Here is a 15,597-nt window from a genome sequence, read left to right as displayed (position 1 = left end):
AATTTCCACTGTACACTCATTGAACGTGCTGTTTCTCCCTCATTTTTCAGAGTAAAAGCCTGAAGCAATGCCTAAAGACTGGCCACATGTTGAGGAAGCAATAGAGATAGTGACCTGCGTCATAAGTCTTTGTATGGTGGATAGGCTTTCAATGGAAAAACAGGCATTTCAAAATAAAAGCATTTCCTGGATGGATTTTCCTCAGGTTCTCACCTGCCATTTCAGTTCTGTTATACTCACAGACATTATTTTAACAGTTTTAGAAACTTTGGAGTGGTTTCTATCCAAATCTACTAATTTGCATATCCTAGCTTCTGGGCCTGAGTAGCAGGCATTTTACTTTGGGCACGCTTTTCATCCAAAATTCCGAATGCTGCCCCCTACCCTAGTGAGGTTAAAGGAGAAGTTTACCCAAAAATCCAGAAACTCTGAAGTGATTCCATACATTGAAACTAGTCCAGTGGAGTTTTCTCTCTCTCTCCCTGTAGTGCTGTACGGAAACAGCTGCGTGACTCGTGACGTTGCTGGATGCGGGCCTCGCTCTGCTGCTTTGCCAGTTTGTTATTGTATTACAGCTATGGCCTTTTGCTTTCACCTGGAATTGTTTATTTATGTCTGAAACACTTTGTATTGATATAAATGTATATAAATATGATGATGTCATAGTGAATTCATGACATGTGACTGAACAAGCCTTTTCATACTTCATAACATGGCTATATACAATGCCTTCGGAAAGTATTCAGACCCCTTGACTTTTCCATATTTTGTTACGTTACAGCCTGATTCAATCTACAAACAAATACCCCTTAAACCTTTCTAGGACATGCGTTCCGCTGGCGGAACCCCTCGACAACATTCCGCGGGAAATTCAAAAATATATTTTAGAAATATGTAACTTTCACACATTAAAAAGTCCAATACAGCAAATGAAAGATAAACATCTTGTTAATCTACCCATCGTGTCCGATTTCAAAAATGCTTTACAGCGAAAGCACAACATATGATTATGTTAGATCACCACCAAGTCAAAAAAACAGACATTTTTCCAGCCAAAGATAGGAGTCACAAAAAGCAGAAATAGAGATAAAATTAATCACTAACCTTTGATGATCTTCATCAGATGACACTCATAGGACATCATGTTACGCAATACATGTATGTTTTGTTCGATAATGTGCATATTTATATCCAAAAATCTCAGTTTACATTGGCACCATGTTCAGAAATGCCTCCCAAATATCCGGAGAAATTGCAGAGAGCCACATCATATAACAGAAATACTCTGAAATTCACATTTACACAAGCATCGTTGAACATTTCCAAACTGATTGCAGATTTTTCTGACAAGGTTGCCAGTCTGGCATCCTCAACCATAGTGCCGTTTAGGCACACGCCCCCTATCAGAGGAGGTCGGTATGTGTCTGCTGGTGAATCACCCAAGCCACACAGGAAAACCTCATGTTCGGTTAAGTTCCGAGTTGAACTCACCTTGTCATTTGTCACCAATGGCGAACTCATGACCAAGTTCACCGGGTTTGTGGCAGATGCTGACGTCAAACCCACGCCGTTGCGCAATGTATGACAGGTAGCCTTGGAAGAATGCGGGGAAGTCAACGGAGTTGGCATACATATTTGTCACCAGATTTGGTTGGTTTTCCAATCCATTAGTGGTACCAAACGGTCAATTAAATCTATCCCAATAAGCATCCGTTCGATGTCGATGGTAATCGCTTTCGAAGTTGAGTTTAAGTCGGAGACACTTGGTTAGTGGCGAGGTAGCTTCGGTGAAACCCCTAAGCTTCGTGTCGCAACGTTCCGTTTTCAACCAACGGTTTGTTGGGTCCACTGCCCCTTTTAGTTCATCCAGCAAGGTTTCGGATATGAGTGAAATTGTCAAACCTGAATCTATCAGAGCGTGACAGGTCAAACAGTCCTCCAGGACTGTTCTAAGGTATGGCCTGTTCGAGTTGGGTTTTCTAATCATATCCCCAACATAATGGAGTGGGTTGGGAGTACCGAGCGGTTTGTAATCTGTGTCGATTTCCAAGACGGATAACTCACCTATGTGACCCAGTGGGTCCTCTATCGGAATGTGAGAGGAATCATCTGTTGCAAAGCTGCTTATCTAGAACGAGTGGTCCCTGGACAGGGATTGGAGTGGGGGCGGGGGTAATGGAAATGTTGACGTCCTCTCGAATTGCGTTAGTTTCGGCTGACTTGGTTCCCAACAATTTTACGCCTAGTTATGTTGTCCTCTTTCTCAAATTTCTTACGATGCAGTACATCTCTTATCAGAGTTTCTATATCATTTCGCTTAGGGTTTAGATCATTGTTGAACACTTTGTTGCGCTTGTTACTCTTGTGTCCTGACCCTTTGTGAGGGTTAGGCGCAGGGACATATCGGCCAAGTTGATCTCTACGGGACCTGTTAGATTGGGGACGTTCATCATAGCTATTGTTACTGCAGTGGTTGTCAGTGTGGTGGTTACTTGGTTGCCATCCCCTTTGATCGTCATCTTTTACCGCACCTGTCCCTAATGCTGCACCTTCTAATTGGAGTGATGGTTCCCGCCTAAGCTCGAAAGTCGAGGTGTCCGGGCTCTTAGCCCGGCTTGCTTTTGATGCTTCAAAAGCGGTGCTTACAAGCTCTCAGAGCGTCGAGATTGGCAACCCAATGTGGGCAGTAGGGCCCAAGTAGTTGATGAAGTAGATGTTTGACAGAAACAGTTGTTTGAATGGTAATAGGTCTTCCATTCCCGTTTCAGTGAGCATGCCAAAGTAAGCTGAACGAAGCAGGTGATAGTAGGTCTGTGGGTGTTCATTTTGAGCTTGTCTGATATTGTTAGCCAACGAGCTGTCGTGTTTGCGAGTCGCAGAACCACTGAATTCTATTTTCAAAACCGTGGCAAGTTTAGCGTAGTCGTGCAGGATTTCGCCACAATTTCTCTGTATATAATGGCCCATAACTTTAACACTAGCAGAGATCCTGGAATTGATATACCCTTACAGTATATTATATTCAACAATATATACAAAAATCAACATTTTTATATTTTCAATATTCATGTAAGAAATGTTTGAATGAAATCCGAATACTACTCATATTACAGAGCAAGTGGTAAAGATTCATATTACACCCATTGTTGATTTGTAGCCTGTAGCATCTAATGATGAAACATTATGGAGTCTTGAAGGAGGTCTGTAGCATCTAATGATTATACATTATGGGGTCTTAAAGGAGGACTGTAGCATCTAATGATGAAACATTATGGAGTCTTGAAGGAGGACTGTAGCATCTAATGATGAAACATTATGGAGTCTTGAAGGAGGACTGTAGCATCTAATGATGAAACATTATGGAGTCTTGAAGGAGGTCTGTAGCATCTAATGATTAAACATTATGGAGTCTTGAAGGAGGACTGTAGCATCTAATGATTATACATTATGGGGTCTTAAAGGAGGACTGTAGCATCTAATGATGAAACATTATGGAGTCTTAAAGGAGGACTGTAGCATCTAATGATGAAACATTATGGAGTCTTGAAGGAGGTCTGTAGCATCTAATGATGAAACATTATGGAGTCTTAAAGGAGGACTGTAGCATCTAATGATGAAACATTATGGAGTCTTAAAACTTCTTATGGCTAGTGGAACCCCTCGACAACATTCCGCTGAAAAGGCAGAGCGCTAAATTCAAAAATATTTTTTAGAAATATGTAACTTTGATGCATTCACAAGTGCAATACACCAAATTAAAGCTTAACTTCTTGTTAATCTACCCATCGTGTCCGATTTCAAAAAAAGCTTTACAGTGAAAGCACACCATATAATTATGTTAGGTCAGAGCCTAGTCACAAAAACACACACAGCCATTTTCCAGCCAAAGAGAGGAGTCACAAAAAGCAGAAATATAGATTAAATTAAATTTATCACTAACCTTTGATGATCTTCATAAGATGGCACTTATAGGACTTCATGTTACACAATACATGTATGTTTTGTTCGATAAAGTTCATATTTATATCCAAAAATCTCAGTTTACATTGGCGCTTCATGGTCAGTAATGTTGTGCATCGAAAACATCCGGCAAATTTTCAGAGGCATATCAATTTACAGAAATACTCATAATAAACATGTAAAAGTTGATAAAAGATACAAGTATTATGCACAGAATTATAGATATACTTCTCCTTAATGCAACCGCTGTGTCAGATTTCAAAAAAGCTTTACGGAAAAAGCAAACCATGCAATAATCCGAGTACGGCGCTCAGACACAAGCCATGCAGATACCCGCCATGTTGTTGAGTCAAAAATAGCGTTTTAAATATTTGCTTTGATGATCTTCATCAGAATGCACTCCCAGGAATCCCAGTTCAACAATAAATGTTTGTTTTGTTCGATAAAGTCCAACATTTATGTCCAAATACCTCCTTTTGTTAGCGCGTTTGGTAAACAAATCCAAACTCACGAGCCGCGGGCAAGTCCAGGCGAAAGTTCTGATGAAAAGTTCAAAAATGTATATTACAGTTCGTAGAAAAATGTCAAACGATGTATAGAATCAATCTTTAGGATGTTTTTAACATAAATCTTCAATAATGTTCCAACCAGCGAATTCCTTTGTCTTTAGAATTGCAATGGAATGCAGGTCGCTCTCACGTGTAGGCGCATGACCAGCTCATGCCACTCTGGCAGACCTCTGGTTGAAACAGCTCTCATTCCCCCCTCCTTCACAGTAGAAGCCTCAAACAATGTTCTAAGACTGTTGACATCTAGTGGAAGCCTTAGGAAGTGCAATATGACCCCATAGACACTGTACATTCGATAGGCAATGAGTTGAAAACTACAAACATCAGATTTCCCACTTCCTGGTTGGATTTTTCTCAGGTTTTCGCCTGCCATAGGAGTTCTGTTATACTCACAGACATCATTCAAACAGTTTTAGAAACTTCAGAGTGTTTCTATCCAATACTACTAATAATATGCATATCTTATCTTCTGGGGATGAGTAGCTGGCAGTTTAATTTGGATATGCTTTTCATCCAAACGTGAAAATGCTGCCCCCTATCCTAGAGAAGTTTTTAACGAATGCACTGTGTGTGTGTGTATACTGAACCAAAATATAAACAACGATTTACAGTTTATATGAGTCAGTGATTGTAAATAAATAAACGAGGCCCTGATCTATGGACTTTACATAACTGGGCAGGGGCACAGCCATTGGTGGGCCCTGGAGGGCATACGCCCACCCATTGCGGAGCCAGGCCCAGCCAATCAGAATGAGTTTTTCCCCACAAAAGGGCTTCATTACAAAGAGGAAATACAACTCTGGTGGCTGGTCTCAGACAATGTGGAGGTCCTGGGCTGGCGTCGTTATATGTGGTCTGTGGTTGTGAGGCCAGTTGGATGTACTGCCAAATTCTCTAAAATGACGCTGGAGGCGGCTTCTGGTAGAGATTTTAACATTCAATTATCTGGTAACAGCTCCAGTGGATATTCCTGCAGTCAGCATGCCAATTGCACGCTCCCTCAAAACTTGAGACATCTGTGGCATTGTGTTGTGTGACAGAACTGCACATTTTAGAGGCCTTTTATTCTCCCCAGCACAAGGTGCACCTGTGTAATGATCATGCTGTTTAATCAGCTTGATATGCCACACCTGTCAGGTGGATGGATTATCTTGGCAAAGAATAAATGTTAACTAACAGGGATGTAAAAAATTCTGCAATCTTTTTTTTCAGCTCATGAAACATCCAACACTTTACATGTTGCGTTTATATTTTTGTTTATTGTAGTTACTCTCAGTTTTAGGAACATCTTGCCAAATATTTCACTTTATTTTTTACTTTACCCAAAATATCACATCAGCGATAGTCAAAATGTTGAAAATCTGTGAACGTCTAAATAATAAATTGGGCCATTTAAACAGCATGTGTCGAACCCTTTCGACAACGGGGAGATTTTACTGATGTGCTTTGTGTCTTCGATGTAAAAATAAGTTTTGGACTTCCACTTAAAATTACTTATTTACTTATTTTATGTTTAAGGAAGTGTGTAAAGTTGTGGCCAAACGTTTTGAGAATGACACAAATATGAATTTTCACAGTCTGCTGCCTCAGTTTGTATGATGGCAATTTGCATATACTCCAGAATGTTATGAATAGTGATCAGATGAGTTGTAATTAATTGCAAAGTCCCTCTTTGCCATGCAAATGAACTGAATCCCCCCCAAAACTGGAAGCTTCAAAAGGAGGGTGGTGCTTGGAATCATTGTTCTTCCTCTGTCACCCATGGTTACCTGCAAGTAAACACGTGCCGTCATCATTGCTTTGCAGAAAAAAGGCTTCACAGGAAAGGATATTGCTGCCAGTAAGATTGCACCTAAATCAACCATTTATCAGATCATCAAGAACTTCAAGGAGAGCGGTTCAATTGTTGTGAAGTAGGCTTCAGAGCGGTTTAATTGTTGTGAAGAAGGCTTCAGGGAACCCAAGAAAGTCCAGCAAGCGCCAGGACCGTCTCCTAAAGTTGATTCAGCAGCGGGATCAGGGCACCACCAGTACAGAGCTTGCTCAGGAATGGCAGCAGGCAGGTGTGAGTGCATCTGCACACAGACTGATATTCTGCAAAGGGTACAGGGATTGGACTGCTGAGGACTGGGGTAAAGTCATTTTCTCTGATGAATCCCCTTTTCGATTGTTTGGGGCATCTGGAAAAAAGCTTGTCCGGAGAAGACAAGGTGAGCGCTTCCATCAGTCCTGTGTCATGCCAACGGTAAAGCATCCTGAGACCATTCATGTGTGGGGTTGCTTTCAGCCAAGGGTGTGGGCTCACTCACAATGTTGCCTAAGAACACAGCCATGAATAAGGAATGCCACCAACAAATCCTCCGAGAGCAACTTCTCCCAACCATCCAGTAACAGTTCGGTGACATACAATGTCTTTTCCAGCATGATGGAGCACCTTGCCATAAGGCAAACGTGATAAGTGGCTCGGGGGAACAAAACATCAATATTTTGTGTCCATGGCCAGGAATCTCCCCAGACCTTAATCCCATTGAGAACTTGTGGTCAATCCTCAAGAGGCGGGTGGACAAACAAAAACCCACAAATTCTGACAAACTCCAAGCATTGATTATGCAAGAATGGGCTGCCATCAGTCAGGATGTTTTAGCCCAGAAGTTAATTGACACCAGGGTGGATTGCAGAGGTCTTGAAAAAGAAGGTCAACACTGCAAATATTGACTCTTCAATCAATCAATCAAGTTTATTTTATATAGCCCTTCGTACATCAGCTTATATCTCGAAGTGCTGTACAGAAACCCAGCCTAAAACCCCAAACAGCAAGCAATGCAGGTGTAGAAGCACGGTGGCTAGAAAAAACTCCCTAGAAAGGCCAAAACCTAGGAAGAAACCTAGAGAGGAACCAGGCTATGAGGGGTGGCCAGTCCTCTTCTGGCTGTGCCGGGTGGAGATTATAACAGAACATGGCCAAGATGTTCAAAATGTTCATAAATGACAAGCATGGTCAAATAATAATCAGGAATAAATGTCAGTTGGCTTTTCATAGCCGATAATTAAGAGTTGAAAACAGCAGGTCTGGGACAGGTAGGGGTTCCATAACCGCAGGCAGAACAGTTGAAACTGGGACAGCAGCAAGGCCAGGTGACTGGGGACAGCAAGGAGTTATCATGCCCGGTAGTCCTGACGTATGGTCCTAGGGCTCAGTTCCTCCGAGAGAGAGAAAGAAAGAGAGAAGGAGAGAATTAGAGAGAGCCAAGATGTTCAAAATGTTCATAAATGACAAGCATGGTCAAATAATAATCAGGAATAAATGTCAGTTGGCTTTTCATAGCCGATCATTAAGAGTTGAAAACAGCAGGTCTGGGACAGGTAGGGGTTCCATAACTGCAGGCTAAACAGTTGAAACTGGAACAGCAGCAAGGCCAGGTGGACTGGGGACAGCAAGGAGTCATCATGCCCAGTAGTCCTGACGTATGGTCCTAGGGCTCAGGTCCTCCGAGAGAGAGAAAGAAAGAGAGAAGGAGAGAATTAGAGAGAGCATAGTTAAATTCACACAGGACACTGGATAAGACAGGAGAAGTACTCCAGATATAACCAACTGGCCCTAGCCCCCCGACACAAACTACTGCAGCATAAATACTGGAGGCTGAGACAGGTGGGGTCAGGAGACACTGTGGCCCCATCCGATGATACCCCCGGACAGGGCCAAACAGGAAGGATATAACCCCACCCACTTTGCCAAAGCACAGCCCCCGCACCACTAGAGGGATATCTTCAGCCACCAACTTACAATCCTGAGACAAGGCCGAGAATAGCCCACAAAGATCTCCACCACAGCACAAACCAAGGGGGGGCGCCAACCCAGACAGGAAGATCACGTCAGTAACTCAACCCACTCAAGTGACGCACCCCTCCTAGGGACGGCATGAAAGAGCACCAGTAAGCCAGTGACTCAGCCCCTGTAATAGGGTTAGAGGTAGAGAATCCCAGTGGAGGGGAACCGGCCAGGCAGAGACAGCAAGGGCGGTTCGTTGCTCCAGAGCCTTTCCGTTCACCTTCACACTCCTGGGCCAGACTACACTCAATCATATGACCTACTGAAGAGACTTAAAGGTTGAGACCGAGTCTGCGTCTCTCACATGGGTAGGCAGACCATTCCATAAAAATGGAGATCTATAGGAGAAAGCCCTGCCTCCAGCTGTTTGCTTAGGAATTCTAGGGACAATTATGAGGCCTGCGTCTTGTGACCGTAGCGTACGTGTAGGTATGTACGGCAGGACCAACTCGGAAAGATAGGTAGGAGCAAGCCCATGTAACGCTTTATAGGTTAACAGTAAAACCTTGAAATCAGCCCTTGCCTTAACAGGAAGCCAGTGTAGGGAAGCTAGCACTGGAGTAATATGATCAAATTTCTTGGTTCTAGTCAGGATTCTAGCAGCCGTATTTGGCACTAACTGAAGTTTATTTAGTGCTTTATCCGGGTAGCCGGAAAGTAAAGCATTGCAGTAGTCTAGCCTAGAAGTAACAAATGCATGGATTAATTTTTCTGCATCATTTTTGGACAGAAAATTTCAGATTTTTGCAATGTTACGTAGATGGAAAAAAGCTGTCCTTGAAACAGTCTTGATATGTTCGTCAAAAGAGAGATCAGGGTCAAGAGTAACGCCGAGGTCCTTCACAGTTTTATTTGAGACGACTTTACAACCATCAAGATTAATTGTCAGATTTAACAGAAGATCTCTTTGTTTCTTGGGACCTAGAACAAGCATCTCTGTTTTGTCCGAGTTTAAAAGTAGAACGTTTTCAGCCATCCACTTCCTTATGTCTGAAACACAGGCTTCTAGTGAGGGCAATTTTGGGGCTTCACCATGTTTCATTGAAATGTACAGCTGTGTGTCATCCGCATAGCTTATGTTTACGAATAACATCCCCAAGAGGTAAAATATATAGTGAAAACAATAGTGGTCCTAAAACGGAACCTTGAGGAACACCGAAATGTACAGTTGATTTGTCAGAGGACAAACCATTCACAGAGACAAACTGATATCTTTCCGACAGATAAGATCTAAACCAGGCCAGAACTTGTCCGTGTAGACCAATTTGGGTTTCCAGTCTCTCCAAAAGAATGTGGTGATCGATGGTGTCAAAGGCAGCACTAAGGTCTAGTAGCACGAGGACAGATGCAGAGCCTCGGTCTGACGCCATTAAAAGGTCATTTACCACCTTGACAAGTGCAGTCTCAGTGCTATGATGGGGTCTAAAACCAGACTGAAGCATTTCGTATACATTGTTTGTCTTCAGGAAGGCAGTGAGTTGCTGCGCAACAGCTTTTTCTAAAATTTTTGAGAGGAATGGAAGATTCGATACAGGCCGATAGTTTTTTATATTTTCCGGGTCAAGGTTTGGCTTTTACAAGAGAGGCTTTATTACTGCCACTTTTAGTGAGTTTGGTACACATCCGGTGGATAGAGAGCCGTTTATTATGTTCAACATAGGAGGGCCAAGCACATGAAGCAGCTCTTTCAGTAGTTTAGTTGGAATAGGATCCAGTATGCAGCTTGAAGGTTTAGAGGCCATGATTATTTTCATCATTGTGTCGAGATATAGTACTAAAACACTTAAGTGTCTCTCCCGATCCCAGGCCCTGGCAGAGCTGTGCAGATCCAGGACAGCTAAGCCCTGGAGGAATACGCAGATTTAAAGAGGAGTCCGTAATTTGCTTTCTAATGATCATGATCTTTTCCTCAAAGAAGGTCATGAATTTATTACTGCTGAAGTGAAAGCCATCCTCTCTTGGGGAATGCTGCTTTTTAGTTAGCTTTGCAACAGTATCAAAATTTTTTTTGGGATTGTTCTTATTTTCCTCAATTAAGTTGGAAAAGTAGGATGATCGAGCAGCAGTGAGGGCTCTTCGATACTGCACGGTACTGTCTTTCCAAGCTAGTCGGAAGACTTCCAGTTTGGTGTGGCGCCATTTGCGTTCCAATTTTCTGGAAGCTTGCTTCAGAGCTCGGGTATTTTCTGTATACCAGGGAGCTAGTTTCTTGTGACAAATGTTTTTCGTTTTTAGGGGTGCAACTGCATCTAGGGTATTGCGCAAGGTTAAATTGAGTTCCTCAGTTAAGTGGTTAACTGATTTTTGTCCTCTGACGTCCTTGGGTAGGCAGCAGGAGTCTGGAAGGGCATCAAGGAATTTTTGTGTTGTCTGAGAATTTATAGCACAACTTTTGATGCTCCTTGGTTGGAGTCTGAGCAGATTATTTGTTGCGATTTCAAACGTAATAAAATGGTGGTCCGATAGTCCAGGATTATGAGGAAAAACATTAAGATCTACAACATTTATTCCATGGGACAAAACTAGGTCCAGAGTATGACTGTGGCAGTGAGTAGGTCCAGAGACATGCTGGACAAAACCCACTGAGTCGATGATGGCTCCGAAAGCCTTTTGGAGTGGGTCTGTGGACTTTTCCATATGAATATTAAAATCACCAAAAATTAGAATATTATCTGCTATGACTACAAGGTCCGATAGGAATTCAGGGAACTCAGAGAGGAACGCTGTATATGGCCCAGGAGGCCTGTAAACAGTAGCTATAAAAAGTGATTGAGTAGGCTGCATAGATTTCATGACTAGAAGCTCAAAAGACGAAAACGTAATTTTCTTTTTTGTAAATTGAAATTTGCTATCGTAAATGTTAGCAACACCTCCGCCTTTGCGGGATGCACGGGGGATATGGTCACTAGTGTAACCAGGAGGTGAGGCCTCATTTAACACAGTAAATTCATCAGGCTTAAGCCATGTTTCAGTCAGGCCAATCACATCAAGATTGTGATCAGTGATTAGTTCATTGACTATAACTGCCTTTGAAGTGAGGGATCTAACATTAAGTAACCCTATTTTGAGATGTGAGGTATCACGATCTCTTTCAATAATGGCTGGAATGGAGGAGGTCTTTATCCTAATGAGATTGCTAAGGCGAACACCGCCATGTTTAGTTTTGCCCAACCTAGGTCGAGGCACAGACACAGTCTCAATGGGGATGGCTGAGCTGACTACACTGACTATGCTAGTGGCAGACTCCACTAAGCTGGCAGGTTGGCTAACAGCCTGCTGCCTGGCCTGCACCCTATTTCATTGTGGAGTTAAAGCCCTGTCTATGTTGGTAGATAAGATGAGAGTACCCCTCCAGCTAGGATGGAGTCCGTCACTCCTCAGCAGGTCAGGCTTGGTCCTGTTTGTGGGTGAGTCCCAGAAAGAGGGCCAATTATCTACAAATTCTATCTTTTGGGAGGGGCAGAAAACAGTTTTCAACCAGCGATTGAGTGCTGAGACTCTGCTGTAGAGCTCGTCACTCCCCCTAACTGGGAGGGGGCCAGAGACAATTACTCGATGCCGACACATCTTTCTAGCTGATTTACACGCTGAAGCTATGTTGCGCTTGGTGACCTCTGACTGTTTCATCCTAACATCGTTGGTGCCGACGTGGATAACAATATCTCTATACTCTCTACACTCGCCAGTTTTAGCTTTAGCCAGCACCATCTTCAGATTAGCCTTAACGTCGGTAGCCCTGCCCCCTGGTAAACAGTGTATGATCGCTGGGTGATTCGTTTTAAGTCTAATACTGCGGGTAATGGAGTCGCCAATGACTAGGGTTTTCAATTTGTCAGAGCTAATGGTGGGAGCCTTCGGCGTCTCAGACCCCGTAACGGGAGGAGTAGAGACAAGAGAAAACTCGGCCTCAGACTCCGACTCGCTACTTAATGGGGAAAACCGGTTGAAAGTTTCTGTCGGCTGAATGAGCGACACCAGTTGAGCATTCCTACAGCATTTCCCTCCAGAAGCCATGAGAAAGTTGTCCGGCTGCGGGGACTGTGCGGGGGGATTTATACTAACGTTAGTATCTGTACTTACTGGTGGCACAGACGCTGTTTCTTCCTTTCCTACACTGAAATTACCCTTGCCTAACGATTGCGTCTGAAGCTGGGCTTGCAGCACAGCTATCCTCGCCGTAAGGCGATCGTTCTCCTGTATATTATGAGTACAGCGACTGCAATTAAAAGACATGATGTTAATGTTACTACTTAGCTTCGGCTGTTGAAAGTACTAACGAACCATGTCCAGATAAAGCGTCCGGAGTGAAAAAGTTGAATGAGGGAAAAAACTCTTTGCATCAACTTCATGTCATTGCCAATAAAAGCCTTTGACACTTATGAAATGCTTGTAATTATACTTCAGTATTTCATAGTAACATCTGACAAAAATATCTGAAGACACTGAAGCAGCAAACTTTGTGGAAATTAATATTTGTGTCATTCTCAAAACTTTTGGCCACGACTGTAGGTCGCATTCTGTATCATACAGCTATGAAAGTTATATATTTAGAACCACCTGCTCGATTGGAATTAAGCGACATCTGTGTCTTGAGTGTCCAAGAACGGTTTAGTTTTTTGTGTTCTGACTTGTAAAACAGAATGAATAAATAAGTAATGTAAACATTATCAGTAATTACCAGGAAACTCTACAACATTTGTTTTAAAATCACACCAAGATTGTTAAAACTGGCCTTAGCTTATTGAGCGATCTGATTAGGATTTAACCTCGTAGCAAGGCCTATTTATCATGTGGAGGTTTCATTCAGATCTCTTTTTTTAAAAACACACTGTCTTTGGCAGGAGAAAGACCAGACTCAGAGGAACCAGAGCCAGGGACGTCCAAACCAACAAGAAGACACCAGTGTTCCCGCTGTGGAAAGTGTTTTAACCAGTTAAGGGACCTGTACCGACATGAGAGAATACACACAGGGGAGAAGCCTTACCACTGCTCCCAGTGTGGCAAGTGTTTTAACCAGTTAGGGAACCTGAAACAACACAAGAGAATACACACAGGTGAGAAGCCTTACCAATGCTCCCAGTGTGGAAAGTTTTTCAGCCAGTCAGGGGATCTGAAAAAACATGGGATAATACACACAGTGGAGAAGCCTTACCACTGCTCCCAGTGTGGCAAGTGTTTCAACCGGTCAGGGCATCTGAAAATACACGAGATAATACACACAGGGGAGAAGCCTTACCACTGCTCCCAGTCTGGAAAGAGTTTTAACCAATTAAGCAACCTGAAAGAACACATGAGACTGCACATAGAGGAGAAGGCTTACAAAAGCTCAGACTGTGGGAAAACCATATGAAATTGCTTCTTCCAATTATTGATAAACATGTACCTGTTAAGAAACTGACTGTTAGAACTGTTAAGGCTCCATGGATTGATGAGGAATTTAAAAACTGTATGTTTGAAAGAGTTGGGGCAAAAGGAGTGGCTAATAAGTCTGGCTGCACATCTGGCTGGCTTACGTACTGCAAATGGAGAAATTATGTGACCAAACTCAACAAAATAATACACTTTATTAGGAAGCCAAGATCAATGATATAAAGAATGATGGAAACAAACTTGTAAAAAAAACATAATGAAAGAAAAGCATTGCAAGTATTGAATGTTGTAAAGTTAGTGTGAGAGAGGTGGAAAAATTGTTATCGATCAATAATGACATTGACAACTTAGATGGGAAGCTACTGAGGACAGTAGCTGACTCTATAGCCACTCCTATCTGTCATATGTTTAATCTGAGCCTAGAGGAAAGTCTTTGTCCTCAAGCCTGGAGGGAAGCCAAAGTAGTTCCACTACCCAAGAGTGGTAAAGCGGCCTTTACTGGTTCTAACAGCAGACCTATAAGCTTGCTGCCAGCTCTTAGCAAACTGTTGGGAAAAATTGTGTTTGACCAAATACAATGATATTTCTCTGTAAACAAATTAACAACAGACTTTCAGCATGCTTATAGAGAAGGGCACTCAACATGTGCTGCACTGACACAAATGACTGATGATTGGTTGAGAGAAATTGATAACAAGAAGATTGTGGGAGCTCTATTGTTAGATTTCAATGCAGCCTTTGATATTATTGACCATAACCTCTTGTTGAAAAAACGTATGTGCTATGGCTTTTCAACCTCTGCCATAATGTGGATTCAGAGCTATCTATCTACTAGAACTCAGAGGGTTTTTAATGGAAGCTTCTCTAATGTCAAACATATAAAGTGTAATGTACCTCAGGGCAGCTCTCTAGGCCCTCTACTCTTTTCTATTCTTACCAATGACCTGCCACTGGCATTAAACAAAGCATGTGTGTCCATGTATGCTGATTATTCAACCATATACGCATCAGCAACCACAGCTAATGATGTCACTGAAACACTTAACAAAGAGTTGCAGTCTGTTTTGGAATGGGTGGCCAGTAATAAACTGGTACTGAACATCTCTAAAACTAAGAGCATTGTATTTGGTACAAATCATTCCTTAAGTTCTAGACCTCAGCTGAATCTGGTAATGAATTGTGTGGCTGTTGAACAAGTTGAGGAGACTAAATTACTTGGCATTACCTTAGATTGTAAACTGTCATGGTCAAAACATATAGATTCAGTGGTTGTAAAGATGGGGAGAGGTCTAGCCTCAAAGAGATGGTCTGCTTTTTTGACACCACACTCCAAAAAGCAAGTTCTGCAGGCTCTAGTTTTGTCTAATCTTGATTATTGTCCAGTCGTGTGGTCCAGTGCTGCAAGGAAAGACCTAGTTAAGCTGCAGCTGGCCCAGAACAGAGCGGCACGTTTTGCTCTTAATTGTAATCAGAGGGCTGATATTAATACTATGCATGCCAGTCTCTCTTGGCTAAGAGTTGAGGAGAGACTGACTGCATCACTTCTTCTTTTTATAGGAAACATGAAAATGTGTTGAAAATCCCAAATTGTTTGCATAGTCTTGTAAGGGAATTCTGCCCTATGTGCACACAAGAGACCACGGAAAACTTATTTGATCAGAGTTTACACTTACAGCAATTTGCAAGCAAGGCACTCAGTTCAAAAGATGGTGTTTTCCTTTTTTATCCCCTACTGAGAATCACCCCGCCCAGAGTGATGTCCCTTAACTTTAACACCATATAAGCTCATAATTAATAGTTGCTAATACAAAGATGTCTCTGCCAGGCAGAGTTCCGCCTATTGCGTTTTTGGCAGTTAGTTTCCCAATC

At 42.4% G+C, this 15,597-nt stretch overlaps 1 pseudogene; it reads left to right on the top strand.

Moving 5' to 3' along the window:
• LOC120035235 overlaps nt 1-15,597 on the top strand; it is a 197,421-nt pseudogene that overhangs the window by 20,192 nt on the left and 161,632 nt on the right.

Source organism: Salvelinus namaycush, unplaced genomic scaffold (genome assembly GCF_016432855.1).
Source record: "Salvelinus namaycush isolate Seneca unplaced genomic scaffold, SaNama_1.0 Scaffold10, whole genome shotgun sequence".
In the NCBI taxonomy this organism is placed as follows: Eukaryota; Metazoa; Chordata; class Actinopteri; order Salmoniformes; family Salmonidae; genus Salvelinus; species Salvelinus namaycush.
Note: the sequence above shows the minus strand (reverse complement) of the source record. Positions and strands in the feature narration are given on the sequence as shown.